This window comes from Procambarus clarkii, chromosome 15 (assembly GCF_040958095.1).
Source record: "Procambarus clarkii isolate CNS0578487 chromosome 15, FALCON_Pclarkii_2.0, whole genome shotgun sequence".
In the NCBI taxonomy this organism is placed as follows: Eukaryota; Metazoa; Arthropoda; class Malacostraca; order Decapoda; family Cambaridae; genus Procambarus; species Procambarus clarkii.
In genome coordinates this window covers 26,179,941-26,193,923 of record NC_091164.1, presented here as the reverse complement: position 1 = coordinate 26,193,923, position 13,983 = coordinate 26,179,941, and positions in this window count along the sequence as shown.

Here is a 13,983-nt window from a genome sequence, read left to right as displayed (position 1 = left end):
ACACACGCTATTCTAAATATGTTATGATTCCTATTTCAATGTTTCCGATTGCATTGACAAATTGAATTTTCATAGATTTCGAGTTACTTTCATTTTGATTTAATTATTTATTGTGATATTGCATTGGAATTGAGCTGTGTTGTTTACCATACCGTTCATTTCATAAGTATAAGAATAGATGCTACACCTGTGACAGGAAAAGTGTTTTTTTTTTTAAACTGCATCATCTGTTGGACATAACAGCAACACACCTTTACTAAATATGTTATGATTACATGTCAATGTAATATAACATTGACATGGAATCAATGTTATACGATTGCCACCATATATGTACATATAACATATACTTAATATGTTACAATTCCATGTCAATGTTTCCGATTTCAATGTTAATTTGAATTTTCATAGATTTTGATTTCTTTTCATTTTTTTTAATTACTAGCTGTACCCGGCCAAACGTTGCTGTGACTCAGCAACGCATGTGCGTTGCTGAGCCAAAGCAACCTTTCCCTGTCCCCCAGTACTCCCCGCTATTCCCCCCCTCCTCCCGTTCTCTTGTCCTGCCCACCATCCACCACTCTACCGTCCCCTCGTCCTCCCTACCATTCCCTCCCTCCCCCTGTGTCCTCATCCTCTACTCCATCCCCCACTTCCCTGTCCCCTTGTCCTCCAAACCATTCTCCATTCCCCTGTCCCCTCGTCCCCTCGTCCTCCCTGCTATTACCCCCTCTCCTGTTCCCAACAAAAATTGGGAACATCAAACGATCTGATGTTCCAATCACTGAAAAATAAGAACAGTTAAAAAAAACGAAATGAATAACCATGAAAAAATAGAAATAAACTATGCTCACGAAATAAACGGTATAGTAAACAACACAGCTCAATTCCAAGACAATGTCACACAAAATAATTAAATCAAAATGAAAATAAATCAAAATCTATGAAAATTAAATTTATCAGTGCAATCATAAACATTGAAATGGAATCGTAACATAATTAGTATATCGTATGTTGCTCCTACGTACAACAGATGGCGCTGTTTAAAAAAAAAAAAAAACATGGTTTTTCCTGTCACAGGTGTCACGTGTGGCATCTATACTTATATTCATGAAATGAACGGTATGGTAAACAACAAAGCTAGATTCCGAAGCAATGTCACACAAAATAATTAAATCAAAATGAAAATAAATCAAAATCTATGACAATTCAATTTATCAATGCAATCGGAAACATTGAAATGAAATTATAACATATGAATTATAGCATGTGTTGCTGTTATGTGCAACAGATGGTGCTGTTTTTCCAAGAAAAGCATGTTTTTACCTGTAATAGGTGCGGCATCTGTAGAGTAGGTATATAAAAACACGTGCGTATTCGAATGGAACGTTGTGTCAAAATTTCATAGCAATCGGTGAAGATTTTTCGGAGATTACAGCGTGTGTTGTTCTTACATTCAACTGATGGCACTGTTTTTTGGTTTTGTTTTTAAAGTATGTTTTCTCCTGTCACAGGTGAGGCATGTATATTGTAGGTATATAAAAATATGCGACTATTCGAATGCAACGTTGTGTCAAAATTTCAAAGCAATCGGTGAAGAACTTTCGGAGATTAAAGCATGTGTAATTCAATTTGAATTCATTCCCTTTTACAATGGAATGTAACATTCTATTTGAATATGCACGTATTTTTATATACCTACTATATAGATGCCACACCTGTGACAGGTAAAAAGTTTTTTTAAAAAGCACAATCTGTTGCATGTAATAGTAACACACGCCATACTAAATATGTAGTGATTCCATTTCAATGTTTCCAATTGCATTGATAAATTTAATTTTCATTGATGTCGATTTTTTTTTCATTTTGATTTAATTATTTTATGTGATAATGTGTTGGAATTGAGCTGTGTTGTTTACCATACCATTCATTTCGTGATTATAGTTTATTTCATTGTTTTTTTCATTTGTTTTTTTTAAAACTGTTTTTCGTATATTTCAATGAGATCAGAACATCAGATCATTTCATATTCCTAATTTTCTGATGGGAACATCAGATCATTTGGGAATGCATCAAACAAGGGAGTAGATAATGGTTCAACCCGTTCTCGCACTTGCTTATAGTCAATATTTTGCTTATGAATAAGTACATATGTGATATACTAATTTATTGTGAATATTTGAGTTTACCTGGAAAGGTGAATATAAAACCACGACCCTAACCTGACCTTCTTAGTATGTTAAGATTAGTATTTTATTGATTCTTAATTACAATTAGTACCTAACCTATACCTATATTGATATGAGAGTTTTATAAAAATAATAAAACAAAACTAAAATATTTAAATAAATTGTAAAGTAACTCAGGATATTGTCGAATTTTGTATAAAATCTCTATTGTTTAATAAAATTGAAAAAAATAAATTTCTAATATTTAAACCTTGTGCATAGTGAATCGGGAGGAAGAGTTAGTGCCTTGGAAAAAAATAACTTAGAAAATACCACATATATACTTATTCATAAGCCAAATATTGACTATAGGTAATAAGTCATATATGTGCTACCCTGTGCGAGAGCGGGTTGTAACGGTGAGGGGGGGGGGGACAGGAGTGGGGGAGAATGAGAGGACAGGGGGAGTGGGAAATTGTGGGGAGAACGATGGGTTGGGGGAGGGGGGAATGGTGGGGAGGACGAGGGGACGGGGGAGGGGGGAATGGTGGGGAGGATTGGGAGAGAGGGGAAGGTGGCTGTGGCTCAGCAAAGCATGTGCACGGCTGAGCCACAGCAATGCGTGGGCGGGTACAGCTAGTGTATAATAAATGTCACATTTGTAATCAATGGCAGAGGTATAATAAATGGGACATTGATAATCAGCGCCACATGCATACTCAATGGAACATGTATAATCAATGTCACTTGTATAATCAATGTCACATGTATAATCAACGTCACATGTATAATCAATGTCACATGAATAATAAAGACCACATTTATAATCAATGCCACATGTATAATCAATGCCACGTGTATAATCAATGCCACGTGTATAATCAATGCCATATGCATAATCAATGCAACATGTATAATCAACACCAAATGTATAATCAACACCAAATGTATAATCAACGTTACATGTATAATCAATGATAAATGTATAATCAATGACACATGTATAATCAATGACATATGTGTAAGCAATGTCACATGTATAATCAATGTCACAGGTATAATAAATGTCACATGTATAATCAATGTCTCATATATAATCAACGCCTCTCGTATAACAATGCCTCATGTATAATGTGAGAGACGAGTCTCTCAGTACACTAATTCATTGCAATGTTTAACTTCGTTAGTTGGCGTCCAAAGTTAGTCAAGATGGGTGTCATTGCACTCGTCCCATCGAGAGGTGTTCCAAAGTGTCACTGGACGTGACCTGAGTTCTCTGGATTGCAATGGAGTCGAAATACTTACATTAGAAGGGGGAGGGCACTGACTACCCAGAGGGCAAAGTTGTGCTACATTCGAAGGAGGACTACTGCAGGGGAAGGTGACTTGTCTCACGGGCTCCGAGATATATCCCTTTGTCCTTTGGTTCTGAAGTATTATGATACCCAAACACCAGTAATCCCACCAGCTACCGAATCACTGGGTAATTGCAGGTGTCAAGAGGATTAGATCAGCGTGAAGGAAGGAGGAAGGAGACGCCGGTGTGGGAAAAGTCGGACCACGTGTGTCGTGAACCAAGGAGCCAGGAGTCACGTGTACTCACCTATTTGAGCTTGCGGGGGTTAAGCATTGGCTCTTTGGTCCCGCCTCTCAACTGTCAATCAACTGGTGTTCAGATTCCTGAGCCTACTGGACTCTATCATATATACATTTGAAACTGTGTATGGAGTCAGCCTCCACCACATCACTGCCTAATGCATTCCATCCGTTAACTACTCTGACACTGAAAAAGTTCCTTCTAACGTCTCTGTGGCTCATGTGGGTACTCAGTTTCCACCTGTGTCCCTTTGTACGCGTCCCACCAGTGTTGAATAGTTTATTCTCGTTTACCCGGTAGATTCCTCTGAGGATTTTGTAGGTTGTGATAATGTCTCCCCTTACTCTTCTGTCTTCCAGTGTCGTAAGGTGCATTTCCCGCAGCCTTTCCTCGTTACTCATGCCTCATAGTTCTGGGACTACTCTAGTGGCAAACCTTTGGACTTTTTCCAGCTTCGTCTTGTGCTTGACAAGGTACGGGCTCCATGCTGGGGCCGCATACTCCAGGATTGGTCAAACATATGTGGTGTACAAGATTCTGAATGATTCCTTACACAGGTTCCTGAACGCTCTTCTGATGTTAGCCAGCCTCGCATATGCCGCAGACGTTATTCTCTTTATGTGGGCTTCAGGAGACAGGTTTGGTGTGATATTAACTCCTAGATCTTTCTCTCTGTCCGTTTCATTAAGTACTTTATCTCCTATTCTGTATCCTGTGTCTGGCCTCCTGTTTCCACTGCCTAGTTTCATTACTTTGCATTTACTCGGGTTGAACTTCAACAGCCATTTATTGGACCATTTACTCAGTCTGTCTAGGTCATCTTGTAGCCTCCTACTATCGTCCTCAGTTTCAATTGTCCTCATATTTTTTTGCATCATCGGCAAACATTGCGAGAAACGATTCTATACCCTCTGGGAGATCATTTACATATATCAGAAACAATATAGGTCCAAGGACTGACCCCTGCGGGACTCCACTCGTAACGTCTCGCCAGTCTGAGACCTCACCCCTCACACTGACTCATTGTCTCCTGTTGCTTAGGTACTCCTTTATCCAATGGAGTACCTTCCCTTTCACTCCAGCCTGCATCTCCAGTTTTTTTCACTAGCCTCTTGTGTGGCACTGTATCAAAGGCTTTCTGACAATCCAAAAATATGCAGTCTGACCACCCTTCTCTTTCTTGCCTTATTTTTGTTGCCTGGTTGTAGAATTCAAGTAACCCTGTGAGGCAGGACCTGCCATCCCTGAACCCATGTTGATGCTGTGTTACAAAGTTCTTTCGCTCCAGGTGCTCCACTAGCTTTCTTTGCACAATCTTCTCCATCAGCTTGCATGGTATGCAGGTTAGGGACACTGGCCTGTAATTCAGTGCCTCCTGTCTATCCTCTTTCTTTTATATCGGGACTACGTTAGCTGCTTTCCAAATTTCTGGCAGTTCCCCTGTTGCCAGTGATTTGTTATACACTATAGAGAGTGGTAGGCACAGTTCTTCTGCTCCTTACTTTAGTATCCAATGGGAGATTCCATCTGGGCCTATAGCCTTTGTCACATCTAACTCTAGTAAACACTTCCTTACTTCCCCGCTGATAATCTCAAACTCTTCCAGTGGTTCCTGTTTAGCTATTCCCTCTCTTATCTCTGGAATTTCTGTTTGTTCTAAGGTGAAGACCTCCTGGAATTTCTTTTTCAATTCCTCACACACATCCTTGTTGTTTATAGTGAATCCTTCGGCCCCTATCCTTAATTTCATAACCTGTTCCTTTACTGTTGTTTTTCTCCTGATGTGGCTATGCAGCAATTTAGGCTGAGTCTTTGCCTTGCTTGCGATGTCATTTTCGTATTGTCTTTCTGCCTCCCTTCTCATCCTGACATATTCATTCCTGGCATTCTGGTATCTTTCTCTGCTCTCCAGTGTCCCGTTATTTCTATAGTTTCTCTATGCCCTTTTACTTTGCTGCTTAGCTAGCCTACATCTCTGATTAAATCATGGGTTTAATCCATCTTCATATCACTGTTTTCCTTTTGGGCTGGGACAATCTTGTTTTTCTGCATCCTTGCACTTTTGCGTGATGTAGTCCATCATTTCTTGAGCCGTCTCTTTCCTGAGCACTGTTTCCCATGTTAGGAATGTTCCCATGTTCCCATGTTCCATCTGTTAGGAATTTTCTTATCACCTCATTGTTTCCCTTTCGGTATGCTAACCTTTTGGTTTCAGCATCCCTCCTCGAGTTCAATAACCTTTCTTCAATCAGGTACACAAACACCAATACACTGTGGTCGCTCATTCCTACTGGGGCCTCAAAACCGATTTCTCTTATGTCAGAGTCGTTCAGGGTGAAGACCAGGTCGAGTTTTGCTGGTTCGTCATTTCCGCTCATTATTGTGGGTTCTCTGACATTCTGGGTAAAAAAGTTTCTAGTCACCGCCTCCAGTAGTTTGGCTCTCCACGTACCCTCGCCTCCATGGGGTTCCTTGTTCTCCTAGTCAATCTTTCCGTGATTGACGTCCCCCATGATGAGCAGGTGGGATCTATTTCTACAGGCAGCAGAGGCTGCCCTCTCAATTATAGTGTTAACTGCCATGTTGTTGTTTTCGTACTCTTGACTGGGTCTTCTGTCATTCGGTGGAGGTTTATATATTACTGCTACTACTATTCTTGGTCCTCCCATTGTCATGGTGCTTGCTATGAAACCCTCTGAAACCCTCACAGCCCGGGATAGCCATCTCCTTAAAACTCTATTCCTTTCTCATGAGTAGGGCCACTCTGCCTCCTCCCCTACCTTCCCTCGCTTTCCTTATTACTGTGTACTCCTGGGGAAACATGGCATTCGTTATGATTCCAGAGAGTTTTGTTTCAGTGAGTCCGATTACATCTGGGTTCACTTCTTGTGTTCTTTCTCTTAGTTCACTTGCCTTGCTTGGGATCCCATCTATGTTCGAGTACATTACCCTGAAACTGACTCTCTTCTGCTTCTCCTCTGGGGGGGACCTGTGGGGTCTGGGGTGAGCGGGAGCTGGGAGGATCTGGTACGGGGAGACTGGTGGAGGAGGAAGGGCTTGGGAGGTTGGGGGGAGGGGGAGGGTAGGAGTGGGTGGGTGAGAGAGGAAGGGTTGGGGGTGGGTAAGAGGGGGAGGGTTGGGGTGAGTGAGAGGGGGAGGGTTGAGGGGGGTGAGAAGGGGAGGTTGGGGGGGAGAGAGGGGGGAGGGTTGGGGGGATGGGGGAGAAGGGGGGTGTGGGGGCAGTAAAGGGGGGAGGGCGTGGTGGGGAAGGGAAGGCTGAGGTGGGTGAGGAAGAGGGGAGGGTTTTGGGAAGTGGTGGAGAGGGGAAGGCTTAGGTGGGGTGGGGGAGAGTGGGGGGCTTAGGGGGGCAAGGGAGAATGACGGGCTTGTGGGTGGGAAAGGCGGGAGGGCATGTGGAAGAAGGGAGGGCTTGGGGGAGGGGGGGGAAGGGAGGTCCTGGGGGAGGGGTGAGTTAGAGGAGGGGGGTGAGTGGGAGGAGGGGGATGGGTGCCATAGGTAGGTACTTAGTGGCGGGCTGACAGGGGTTGGGGCAGGCAGGATGTCTGTTGGGTAGAATGTGCCGGGTGGTGCCGCACTCCCTGTGGCTATTGCACTGTTTGAGGAGGGTTCCCCACTCCCCTCTGGGATTGTAGGGATTGGGGTTGTGGCTCCCTGATTCCTTTCTCTCTCCCTGCGCTCCTTCCTCGTGTCTGCTGCCTGCTTTCTCTCTTCCCTTGTCATATCCCTCTGCAGGAATACCTTTTTGAACTTCTCTACATTTGCTAGACCGCTCTTTCTTGCTAACAGTTCCTGTTTCATGATTTCGCTCATGAATACCACCTTTATCATTCGGTCTCTGTCCTTGTTGTACTTTCCAAGCCTGAAAACCTTTTCAACATTTTGTTCAGTTCCCTCCATCCTTACCTCTTTAAGGATCTCGGTAACTCTGTTAGGGTAGTGTTGTGGAAGCTGCACATGGAAGAGATGGTGGCTCACGTTTGCTGGTGTGGTGATTATCAGTGGTAAGACTGGGTGTCATGTGTGTGTCTCACCTTGCAAGTGTGTCTCACCTTGCCACACAGGAGCAGGTGTGTCTCACCTCGCCACACAGGAGCAGGTGTGTCTCACCTTGCCACACAGGAGCAGGTGTGTCTCATCTCGCCGCACAGGAGCAGGTGTGTCTCACCTCGCCACACAGGAGCAGGTGTGGGCGTGGAAAAACACGCCCACACCTTGTGTCTATAGGTGTGTGGGGTTTACTGCACATTGGTAAGAGACTGATGATTGATTGTTGCAAATTACGCTAGAGCAATTGAAGGCGTCGTGTCCTGGGTGATCGATCAATAAGGTCTGTTGCACGCCCGCACCCGGACTTACCATCTGTCATCTGGAGAAGCTGAAAGTTGAATTTTATCTTGCAATGAAATGTTCAGTGGTAGATTCCCTCGCTATAATCCAGTCTGCCTGTCACGTCGATCATCATCATCATCATCATCAGCTGTGTGTGTGGCCAAGATATTGACTAGACCTAGAATCAGTTCACTTAAAGATATAATCACTGGAGCACTAACTCCTGACAGAAGAGCCTCCAATAGCAACGGGTGGACCCATTGTGTGATAAACACCATCAATACATTCGATATAACAAACACAGTCACTGAGAGGGGTGTCGACGAAATACATGCAGACTTTGTTAGGCAAGCCCCTTGGGAATCTCTGCCAGCAGACTTTAAGATTATGGCTATTGAAGGAAAAAAAACCCAGACAAATCCTCATCTGCTCCGTAACATTGCACAGATGCATATAGAAGCAAACATGGCATCCGACAGCTTCACATACTTCACAGATGGATCAGTAGACCTGCAGGGACAAGAAACCGGAGCTGCAGTTAAAGCAGAAAACTCTGTAAATAGTTGGAGGCTCTCAAATGGGTGTTCGACTTTACAAACAGAGATGCTAGCCATTCAAAAGGCTTTGGAACATGCTCTTGCTGAACACCGACAACATGTTATCATACATACAGATTCGAGAACCGCCATTGAAACCTTGCAACAAGAACACATATGTGATAACATACATCTGATCACAAATGTCATATCATTAATGCAAACACTCAAACGACAAGGCCGACGGGTACTTATCAACTGGGTGCCAAGTCATGTGGGAATAATAGGAAATGACATTGCAGACGAAGCTGCAAAACTAGCAACTAAGAGAAGAAATGTAGACATTTACATACCACAGAGTCTATCACAGATTAAGAAAGTAATTAGAAACAGAACAATGCAAAAGATGTACAGTGACCACAACACAGCAGTTGCAACATCAGGATCTGCGAGTTGGTACAAGAATTCAACCAACTACGAACCACTTAGTTTGATGAAAGGGAACAGTAGAGCAAAAGAAGTGCACTTACATCGCATCAGGGTGGGATACCCATGTGCATGGGAAATAGGCTTACAGGTTCCGGAAGATGAGAGGAAATGTCAACACTGTGGAGAAATGCCCGACAGACCACTGGAACATTATCTAACACAGTGCACAGTTACAAACCCATTAAGATTTCAACTTAGATTCAACAGAGCAGAAGAAGTTGTTAAACACATATGGCAAAATCTTACTGAAACGACCATACGAGTCATAAATACTCATACTCCGCCCAAGTAAAACAGAAACAAGCAACACTTAGTGGGCCAGCCAGAGGCTTAGGGCCCACGCAGGAGTATCCCTGAAAAAAAAGCTGTGTGTGGGCGTGGGAGGGCGCGACCCTGTATGTGAGTATTGAACCCTGATTATTTAATTATTGTGCACATATAATATTGGTGATAGATTAAATCACCCAATCTCGGTATCTGTCAGAGAATGGCCTCGTAACGAGCTTTCTCTGTTGTGAGATCCAAGGAGATTGTGGGAGTGTAATCTGTCAGAGAGTGACAGCTCCTACCTGTCGTAAGTTGAGTAACTGGTGGAGTGACCGACGATGTTATGTGTGAGAACCATTATTAAATAGAACACATTTGAGGGAGAGGATTGTGTAACATTATATTACAGAAATATTGAGAGAAATTGGTTACTACGGTTGTCTGAGTACTCACGTAGTTATACTCACCTAGTTGTGCTTGCGGGGGTTGAGCTCTGGCTCTTTGGTCCCGCCTCTCAACCGTGAATCAACAAATGTACAGATCCTGAGTCTACTGGGCTCTATCATATCTACATTTGAAACTGTTTATGGAGTCAGCCTCCACCACATCACTGCCTAATGCACTCCCCCTTTTTAACTACTCTGACACTGAAAAGTTCTTTCTAACGTCCCTGTGGCTCATTTGGGTATTTAGTTTCTACCTGTGTCCCCTTGTTAGTGTTCCACCCGTGTTAAACAGTTTACATTTAGTGAGTGACACATAAGTGGTGTAATGAGCGGTTGAGTGACAAGATTGCATTGTTATTCTCATTGTGTGTTATTGTGTATTGTATGGCGGTGTCGAGTGACACCTTGTTATTGGCCTGTTTGTGTGATAAGTGGTAATTTGTGTAGTTAATTGTTGAAGTATTGAAGTGGTCATTATCATTGTTTGGTACTAGTGTGTAATTAACGTAACTCATTGATTGTTAACTGTCGATTTGACAGTATTATGAACGTAATTGTTGCTAATTGTGCTAATTGATTATCTCTGATTGTTAACTGTGTGACAGTGATTGTTACAGTAATTGATTTTAGTAAATTATCTTTGATTGTTAATTGTGTGAGTGACAGTGTAATTACCGTAACTCATTGATTGGTAACATTCTGAGTGACAATGTGTCATTAACGTAACTTATCTTTGACTGCTAACTGTCTGTGGGACAGTGATTAACAAAACTGATTGTAATTGATTATCTCTGATTGTTAAAGTAACGTCAATTAATTGACTGGTGTTGCATGTCTTTGTGACATTTCTTGGAGCAGACATTTACATATGTTAATGTTGTGAATTACTGGAGTGTCTTGAGACTGCCAGTGGTAGTGTAGTATTTTAACATAATTGTCAAATTACATAAATTTAAAAGAGTAATTTGTATTTTAAATTACAGTAGTAATTTGATAATGGCACAAAGTGTTTCAGTTCACTTTTGTTGATGACATGTCTAAGTGAGTCTTTTACACCTGTAGAGTGGAGGGTACGGAGACCTGCTGCTAAGTGCTGTGTGACAGTGTTTGAAGTGACACTCTTGAGTACCTCAAAGAACGTGGCTCAGTGTGTATTAGCAAGTTGTTGAATTAACTTTGTAAAATTACTTACTTGCCTTTGATGTCATTCCTCATTCTACAGTACTGCGCCCATTTTATATCAACTATACTACTTAACAGTAGTTTGAGCCGACTCGGGATTCCAGCTCGTATCACTGAATTAAAACTTGGTGTGAGAACCCGTTCACTACCTTCTAAATTAGCTTGCAAGCAAGTTGCAGAGAGAACAACCTTAGCGAGAAAGGTCTGGTATTGCTTGTGGGAGTGAACACCGTCCTGACCTTCAGCTGAAGTACTTAGATCTTTGGCCTTTTGCTCACGCCATCCTGAAGTGTATTAAGCAGTGATATCTCACCTTCTGGCGCCCAGCACGATGTTAGACGTGTGTGGTAAGATTGGTCATCACACATCTGACTCCACAGGTCAACTGAGTGTCTATGAGAGGGCATCATCCCACATCTGACTCTATAGGTTAACTGAGTGTCTATGAGAGGGCATCATCACACATCTGACTCTATAGGTCAACTGAGTGTCTATGAGAGGGCATCATCCCACATCTGACTCTATAGGTTAACTGAGTGTCTATGAGAGGGCATCATCCCACATCTGACTCTATAGGTCAACTGAGTGTCTATGAGAGGGCATCATCCCACATCTGACTCTATAGGTTAACTGAGTGTCTATGAGAGGACATCATCACACATCTGACTCTATAGGTTAACTGAGTGTCTATGAGAGGGCATCATCCCACATCTGACTCTATAGGTCAACTGAGTGTCTATGAGAGGGCATCATCCCACATCTGACCCCCAAGGTGGGACTAAGACGTGTATAAGGGATAAGGAATATACTCTCACATTCCGGATCACTAACCACACATTTGGCTTCCCAGCGGTGCCTGTGTGTGTTTGTGGTGACCCGGAGGTATACTCGCACATATAATTAAAGCCACATGTATAATCAATGCCCCATGTATAATCAATGGCATATGAATAATCAATGCCCCATGTATAATCAACGCCACATATATAATCAATGGAATATGTATAATCAATGACATGTATAATCAATACCACACGTGTAATTTTACACAAAGAGAGAAAATAAAATATTAATTAGGTTTGGAATCATTTGTCCAATATATGTTTTTGTTTTGTTTTCAGTTATATATTTTTATTTGTTTCTTCTTCTTCTTCTTCTTCTTCTTCTTCTTCTTCTTCTTATTATTATTATTATTATTATTATTATTATTATTATTATAAAGATGATGATAAATCCAGTTGGAGCCATTTAGTAGTTCCCGGGGGAGCTGAACGGGCCTCGGGAAGTGCCAGAAGTGATAGTGACATGAACCATGTCACTCTCAACCATGTGAGTTGTGTCATTATTACCTGGAGGCCTGTGTCTAGTCCTGCTGCTCCTTGTGAGGTGTGGATGGTGAAGGTGAGGTGTGGATGGTGAAGGTGAGGTGCTGATGGTGAAGGTGAGGTGCTGATGGTGAAGGTGAGGTGCTGATGGTGAAGGTGAGGTGCTGATGGTGAAGGTGAGGTGCTGATGGTGAAGGTGAGATGGTGAAGGTGAGGTGCTGATGGTGAAGGTGAGGTGCTGATGGTGAAGGTGAGGTGCTGATGGTGAAGGTGAGGTGCTGATGGTGAAGGTGAGGTGCGGATGGTGAAGGTGAGGTGCTGATGGTGAAGGTGAGGTGCGGATGGTGAAGGTGAGGTGCGGATGGTGAAGGTGAGGGGCTGATGGTGAAGGTGAGGTGCTGATGGTGAGGTGCTGATGGTGAAGGTGAGGTGCGGATGGCGAAGGTGAGGGGCTGATGGTGAAGGTGAGGTGCTGATGGTGAGGTGCTGATGGTGAAGGTGAGGTGCGGATGGTGAATGTGAGGGGCTGATGGTGAAGGTGAGGTGCTGATGGTGAAGGTGAGGGGCTGATGGTGAAGGTGAGGTGTGGATTGTGAATGTGAGCATGGTGTTTGCTAAGCCACTTCTCAGTAAGAACAGTATAATGCCATAATGTGTGTCGTGACGCTGAACCCCGGTTCATTCCGAACACAGCGATTACACAACACATAACACCTTGCCTCAGCAACCGTTACTACCACCGTGTACTCCTACACACACCAGACCCTTGAGGCGTACCACTAGGTTTGTACTGGAACACAATGAATGAACATACGGAAGGTATTTAAAGGCCGTCGGATTTTGTCATTTAATTACAAAGAATAGACTCTGACAAATAATACTATATTAATTAACATACTCTATTAGGTCAATACACTTCCAATACCCATAGACCACTTGACCTCCGCGATCACCACCCACACTCGTAACTCCCGCCTAAGTCCCTAATACGGAATGATTACTACAACGCTCCACACCCGGTTAGTCTTACATTCAATACTCACATACTGCAGACTTAACTTGGTCACTAAGATCACAACAGGCTCTCGCATAGCTGTCTGCTACACTTCGCTGCTGCCACAACCGGAGACCTCCGAGGACTTGCTAGTTCCACTTCCACAACCAGACTGACTCCAGTCAGCCATCTACCTCAACCATTTCACCCCACCTCTCAAGGAAGGTATAATCCGATTAACCTTATCCCTAGAGAGGTAATCTTGTTCCTAGAAGCCTGACGAAGAATAATTCCTCTTTCCAGGAATTAATCATTTGGCTAAACAGCTTCGGTCTTAATCCATTGACCTTTCTTAGATATGTGATCCATAGTCTGTCTACTTACATGTACTTCCAATCATCATTCGTTAAGTGTTGTAGTAATGATCCTCTAGCTAATAATTCCTACTAACTTGTGGATTACAACACCACTCCCCTCCTTAAACACGCATATGTCCCCATATGCATCATTGCAATGGTTCCATTAGTGTAAGGACCTGGAGGATGCATCCACCATATGTGTACAACTAAAAAATCATCCAATAAGTTCATCATACACACGATGAAATAAATTAAAATTTTCCCCGACAT